Raw genomic sequence first — 7,717 nt, forward strand, 5'->3', positions numbered from 1 at the left:
GTCCATCTCCAGTATTTTGAGTCTGCTGAATATGAATGCTGAGCTGTTTGGGGATTTCCCAGCTTTAGTATTTCCCTCTCCCTTTAAAGATTTGTATATACTTCTGCAAACATGGGGTTTCCCCTGAAAAAAAAAGAAAAAAACCCAAATATTGACCATTATGAAGAACATTCATAGAATCATAGAGCTGGAAGAGACCTCATGGTACATCCAGTCCAACCCCCTGCCAAGAAGCAGGAAAATTGCATTCAAAGCACCCCCAATAGATGGCCATCCAGCCTCTGTTTAAAAGCCTCCAAAGAAGGAGCCTCCTCCACACTCCGGGGCAGAGAGTTCCACTGCTGAACAGCTCTCACAGTCAGGAAGTTCCTAATGAACAAATTGAATCTCCTTTCTTGTTGTTTGAAGCCATTGTTCCATGTCCTAGTCTCCAGGGCAACAGAAAACAAGCTTGCTCCCTCCTCCCTATGATTTCCTCTAACCTATTTCTACATGGCTATCATGTCTACCCTCAGTCTTCCCTTCTTCAGGCTAAACATTCCCAGCTCTTTAAGCTGCTCCTCATAGGGCTTGTTCTCCAGACCCTTGATCATTTTAGTTGCCCAATGTGATGAATTGCCTACCTTTTAGGCCAGGGAAAAGCTCAGGAAGTAGGCCCAAGTTATTTTGGCAGCCATTTTGTGAGATGGTGCATGGAGGCAGCCATCTTAAGTTACTCATTTCCTAGAGGAGGCGAAGCTTAGGAGCAGCCTAGAGGGAAATGTGGATAGCCTTTGTGATTGGCTGGTAGAAAGTGGGCAGAGCTTAGTGAGAGTGCAGAAAAAAATTGCCTGAAAGGGTGTATTTTAAAACCTGACAGTTTAGTCAGAGTCTGTGTGTCGAAGAAGAAAGTCAGGTTCTGGGTTTTAAAGAAGACAGTTGGAAAAGAGAGAGTTAGGAGAAGGGAAGTTAGTGAAGCCAAAGTGGTTAGTTAGAGTTTACAGATAGCTATTAGGAAAAATAGCTGATGTAGAGTATAGACGGATCCCAGGGAAAGGACTGTCGGGAGTAATTAGTAATTCTAGTCAGAGGGAAGTCTGCTCCTTTCCTGAGGGTGTGAAGAGTTGTTTTTGCAACTAAGCATTGAACTGTTTTTAAAGTAACCATAAGCTTCATCTCATTTTTGCAACCATTATGCTTAAGTGCCTGTATTGTTGAAGTTTACACAAATAAACAACTTTGTTCTTTGTTAACCAACAACTGTCTCAAGAGTGCCTCTGTGTGAAGAAGTTCCATAGCAGTTAGAGAAACAGAGTTTCCAGATTGGTGGCAGCGATTATTTAAGATAATCTCATTGTTATTTACCTCAGTATTCAGAGCCCTGAGTGTGAATTCAGCACAGTCCAGCTTACTTAAATCCTCTTACCAAACCAGAAGCTAAACATTCCTTTTAAAGTTGGTGGTAGCCAGTTTCCATGTTAAAGTTACCTCAGAATATTGTGTGTTGGAGGCAAAGTCTCTGCATCCTCCAAACACTTAAGTCGTTTTAAATAATAATCTTTTACACCCTCCTTTGGACACATTCCAGCTTGTCAATATCTCTCTTCAATTGTGGTGCCCAGAATTGGACACAATATTCCAGGTGTGGTCTAACAATGGGATAATAGAGGGGTAGCATGACTTCCCTGGATCTAGACATTATACTCCTATTGATGCAGGCCAAAATCCCATTTGCTTTTTTTGCTGCCATATCACATTGTTGGCTCATGTTTAATTTGTCCATGAGGACTTCAAGATATTTGTCACACACACTGCTCTCGAGCCATTCTGTATCTTTGCCTATCATTTTTCTGCATTTGTCACTGTTGAACTTTATTTTGTTAGTATTGACACATTTCTCTAATCTCTTAAGATCATTTTGAATTCTTCTCCTGTCTTCTGGAGTATTGGCTATACCTTCCAATTTGGTGTCGTCTGCAAAGAGAGTGAATTCACCATTATTCCATCTTAGAAAATGGTATATAAATCAAATAGATAGATAAATGGTATGGTATGATATAGTAGGGTATGGTAGAGGATGCCTCAATCCTGTATGGATAGTCTATTCTAAAATGCTGCCCTAGTGTCCAGTGCCTCAAAAACAATGTGAGATGATTGCTAGGACTAGACCTCCATAAAAGCACAGCTTAAATCAGCGTTCAGATATGAAAAATCACCGTGTGATCTTGGGCAATCCATACTTTTTCACACTTTTTCACCCTCAGAGGAATACATTTTGTCAAGACAACTTTATAATATGGTTACCCTAAAACAGAGTTGAAGATACATATTAAGCCTGACAAACCAAGAATAGGCAGTGATAAGATGAATCATAATATTTCTCATTCTCAGGGCCAACTTGAGAAACAGCCAGCCTCCACAAGAATTCAAACGTTCTACTCCACAAGGTTTCTATCATTTGTACTCTGTGCAATACTGCATTGCCATGAAACCAAGCAGAGACTTAAAGTAAAGCAACATAAGTGATGAAAAGATGCAAACCTCCACACTAAGCCCAGTGTGCTGTCAAAATCTGTACAGCAAATTAGCAGCTATATTAGCTTTAGAAATGTTCTGCAAAAGTTGTTCTCACAGTTGTTCTCACAGATATGAGGACTTTCATTGACAATGGCAGAAAATACCCTGTTATCTTGCAAGGAAGGGATAAATGTTGACGTAACTTCCTCTGCCCATGAGAAATGGGAATTAATATCTGTAGCAGATACAGTGACTCAAACAATTCATTCTGTTTGCTTTTCAGTTATTTTAATCTCATTTGCAAGGATGGGCAACTGGTGGCCGTAAGGTGGTGGGTAGCTCTAAGACTAATTTCAAAAGCCATCGGCTTAGCAATCACTTCAGACCACTGCTGTCAGCAATCTCTTCTCCTTAAGTACTTCCTTAAGCATATAGGAAGGGAGGAAGGGAGGGAGGGGGAAGGAAGGAAGGAAGGAATGAAGGAAGGGCAAAACAATGGGTATTGGAGGGAAGAAGGGAAAGAATATTTGAAAATATTCAGAAATTGTTAAAAAAAACATGTTTTGGGATAATGGTGAAGGACACAAGAAGAATCCTTCCTTGATGAGAAGTTTTACAATTTGGGACTTACTATGTAAAAATTCATATTTTGGAAAAATCAAGTGGGTTTTTTTGCAGAGGAAACAGCATTTTATGCACAGAAAAAAATGCTGTACAGAAAATGTACAGAAAAGCATTATTGATGTACAAAACAACAGGTTTTTTTAAAAAAATATTTATTTATTTATTCAAATATACAACAGGTTTTGACAGAATAAGTCTCTACCTCCTCCCCCCCAAACCCCCCCCCCCCCCAAAAAAAACAAAAAACCACCCAGCTTTTTCTGTGTGGAAAATAATATTTCGGTACACAAATTCTGTAGTTGATTACTTTGGCAAAAATTTCACATATTTGGGCTGAAGAGTGTGCAGTCCCAAATAATCTTCAAAACAGTACAATTTTAAAGACTTTGGGAGAAAATTTAGATGTTCCTTCCTTCAAGGATGAAATTAATGATGAAATGCACCCCTCAGAGGGAGGAATTAGTAGCTTGGTCTTTCTCTCTCCCTCTTTCTCCCTTCCACTTCTTTTTTGTTTGTGTCTGCAAATATACATGTTCAGCAAAATTGCTTCATAAAGCTTGTGCATTTCCCATATTAACTTTAGTTACCAACTCCAAAGCAGGTACTTATTTCCTGGAGAAGGCTATCTCATCAATTTCCTTTTGCCTCTTGCGAGCAGGGCTCAATGGTTGCCTCCTCAGAGGCTTGCCGTGTGAACGGTTTTGATCTTTACAGGCCTTGAAAGCAATATGATCAAATGGATGATTGAGGGGATTTGACAGGTGTGCAGCTGTATATTGTGGCTTTTCTGCCCCCTAGTTCTTAGCTCATCTGTTTCTGTTGTCTCTGAACACACAGAAAAACAGTCAAAGGAGATGAAAGTTGCATTTCAAGGTGTTGTCATTTACTATACAGGCATTGGCGTTGGTGCAGGGCAAACCGTCAAGGTAGATCAACAGAAACTGGAGCATACATTCAGATACACCTACTGTGTTCCCACCTGAGAGAAGACATCTTCGCTCATTTCTTTAACCACCATGCACCTGCAATTTCTTTTAACTTGCTCCTCACTGATCCTTGTGGTTTTTCTCACCCAGTTCCTGTGAGGTCAGTGCAAACTTTCTGCTCAGTTCAGAAAGTGGAAGAGGAAGATGGGGGATGACACATAGGAGTAGTGAAAGCAAAGCAATAGCAAGAATCAAAGTGCAGTTTTGCACCAAGTGGGTTTCTTCAGATTGTGAACAGATAAACATATATAGAAACGAAGAAAGTAATACAAACAAGCTTCAATAGTTGTCTTACAAAGCGAACACATTCACTTCCAATTTAATTCTTTTAAAAAGGTAACACATTAGTTATTGCTAGTTTCTTTCAGGCTCATTTATTGTATGTTATTTCTCAAAAGTATTAGTATTACTTGGCCTTCTTTTCTAAAAGAGAAACATGTTGCTGATAAAATATGCTGTCTCTTTTAGTCTTGCCAATGTATAAGAGTCAGTCTTACTGTTGGGCAAAACTGATTAGCTGTCTCAGACATAAATTTTAGGTTTCATTTAAAAATAGGAATAACTTTAAATTATTTCAATGATGACTCATATACTGGTATTTTGGCCCAGCAGGGTTGAGGTGGTTTCATCCCAGCTGGACCATCAGTGTCTCACCACAGTAAGTTTGACTTGCTGCATCTGGTCCTAGCTTTAGTGACAGTGTAGATTCACCCTATGTCTTTGGTTAGTAGGGTTATGAATATAGGACTTTGCGGTCAAAGCCTGACAGTTTGTCTGGTCTTTTAAGACAAGGTCCCCCATGACCTTCTGGCAACCAAACTAGTCAAATGTGGGCTAGGCAAAACTTTGGTTAGGTGGATCTGTAATTGGTTAAGGGAACAAACCCAGAGGGTGCTCACCAATGCTTCCTCTTCATCCTGGAAAGAAGTGATGAGCGGAGTGCCGCAGAGTTCTGTCCTGGGCCCGATCCTGTTCAACATCTTTATTAATGATTTAGATTAAGGGTTAGAAGGCATGATCATCAAGTTTGCAGATGACACCAAATTGGAAGGGATAGCCAATACTACAGAAGACAGGAGCAGAATTCAAAATGATCTTAACAGATTAGAGAGATGGGCCAAAGCTAACAAAATGAAGTTCAGCAGTGACAAATGAAAGATATTCCACTTAGGCAGAAAAAAATGAAATGCAATGATACAGAATGGGGGGACACGTCATTCGAGAGCAGTATGTGTTAGACCACACCTGGAATACTGTGTCCAGTTCTGGGCACCACAATTGAAGGGAGATGTTGACATGCTGGAATGTGTCCAGAGGAGGGTGACTAAAATAATCAAGGGTCTGGAGAACAAGCCCTATGAGGAGCAGCTTAAAGAGCTGGACATGTTTAGTCTGAAGAAGATAAGGCTGGGGGGAGACATGATAGCCATGTATAAATATGTGAGAGGAAGTCATAGGGAGGAGGGAGCAAGTTTGTTTTCTGCTGCCCTGGAGTCTAGGACGCAGAACAATGGGTTCAAACTACAAGAAAGGAGATTCCATCTGAACATTAGGAAGGACTTCCTGACTGTGAGAGCTGTTCAGCAGTGGAACACTCTGCCCCGGAGTGAGGTGGAGGCTCCATCTTTGGAGGCTTTTAAACAGAGGCTGGATGGCCATCTGTTGGGGGTGCTTTGAATGCAATTTTCCTGCTTCTTGGCAGGGGGTTGGACTAGATGGCCCATGAGGTCTCTTCCAACTCTATGACTCTATTATTCTATGAAATACAACCCATCAATGGTTAACTATCTAGCAGCTCTCCATATCCTGTGCAGATAGAAAGGTATTTGTCCACTTTTTCCCCTTTCAGGCTCAGGGATTTTAATTGCTGAGCAGCTAGGCACAGCAAGTCCATCAGCACTTCCATAAGGCACATAGCTAGGCAGCAGACCATAGTCCAATTACTTTCTCCCCTTAAGAAGCTCACTGGGAGCCCATTTTATCCTACACCCTGGAGTGTCTTGGTGCTATTAAGGTTATATCTGAAAATTAATTAAGAACAAGGAAGCACTGAACCATGCAAAAGAGAAGCATCTTCAGCAAGCTCCTCCAGATAGAAGCTACAGATCTCACAGCCTGATTAAATGGGATACTAGATTGGATTTTCAATTGGAATTTATTCTGGAGGAAATATCTGTAAATGAAAAGATCTGTATCAGAAGCAAGTCTCAAACTTTGAAGCATTTTCCCAATATCTCATTGATTTTGCTCATTTACATAATTGATTATCAGACATTGTCCTCTGCAATCATAAAGCACACCAAGTGGCATCCGCATAAGGTGTATTGTGGGATATTTAAATGGTACCTCTTAGGCACACATTGCTGAACACTTCTTCTACACTCCATGACCATTACTACTACAATTAAATAATACAAGTGGGTAGCCACTGATTTGATTCCAGGATACCCAAATCAGTGGATGCTCATCCCATTATATATAATGACATAATAAAATGGTGCCCAACTATTTAAAATGGCAAAATCAAAGTTTGCTTTTTAGAATAAAAAAATCTAACCTGCCAATGATTGAATCCACGCATAGAGAATCCATGGATACAGAGAGCCAACTGTACTTGCAGTGTATTTGCAGATATGGAGTGTGAACTTTGCTGAAGGTATTCCCAAACTATTGCCTGACAGATTAACAATGGCTAGCATATCAGGAGACGGGTATGGTAACACTCAAGTAGCATTGCTACAGAATGGATATCCAACTTTTTCTTCCCTGAACTCATGCTTGTATGCTGATAATCAAACCCCAAGAAGAATGCATTTAAGTAGATAACTGCCATCTTTTTCTGACATCGAAATATAGGTTTCATTGATAGCTAAGTTGCAACAAATCAGAAAGTTTGCTTTCCTTCCTTAAGTTCAAACAATTACTGACCTCATCATATTGGGTTAAAATTGGTAGTATCATGTACATTATCTACACCAGCCCTATAGCCTAAAGTGGATCAGAAGTCAAACCTGGCTGTCCGGAGACCTGCAGTCTTTAAGATGGGGTAAACTGGGCTGAGCCAATTTAGCTCCCTGTTAAGCCAAGTCTGGTAATGCCCAGGAGTTTTGCCAAACTCCAGAGGAGCCCTGCACTTTGGGCTGAATGTGGATAGCAGATGACTCCAAAATGAACCAGTTTGCTATCCACATGAACTAGTGCTGCCATTCTCTTTTCCATGCATTCGGTAGGGCAGGAGAAAGGGAATGGATCAGTGCCATATTGTTTTCAACACTGCAGCAGCTAGCTATAAAGCTCTAGAGAACCCCTGGCCATCACTAGGCACCTTTGCTTTGGTTACCGATACAACAGGACAGTTCAGCAGCCCCCACTCATTTTTGGCCTGACTGGATTGTCTGGACTCTGCCCTGCTGTTGCCATGGATTGGGGGCAGAACATCTGAATAACTATGGCCAATTTTGGGGAGATGTAGATGAGCCATGCTTTTGACTTGGCAGAGGTGCCAACGAGGCACCCAAAGGGGAGGCATTAGAAAATAAGCTGCAACATCTGAGAAGGCATCCTCCAATAAAGATTATACATTATCATGCTATCCCATATCAACACCAAGC

This window comes from Anolis sagrei, chromosome 6, assembly GCF_037176765.1.
Source record: "Anolis sagrei isolate rAnoSag1 chromosome 6, rAnoSag1.mat, whole genome shotgun sequence".
In the NCBI taxonomy this organism is placed as follows: Eukaryota; Metazoa; Chordata; class Lepidosauria; order Squamata; family Dactyloidae; genus Anolis; species Anolis sagrei.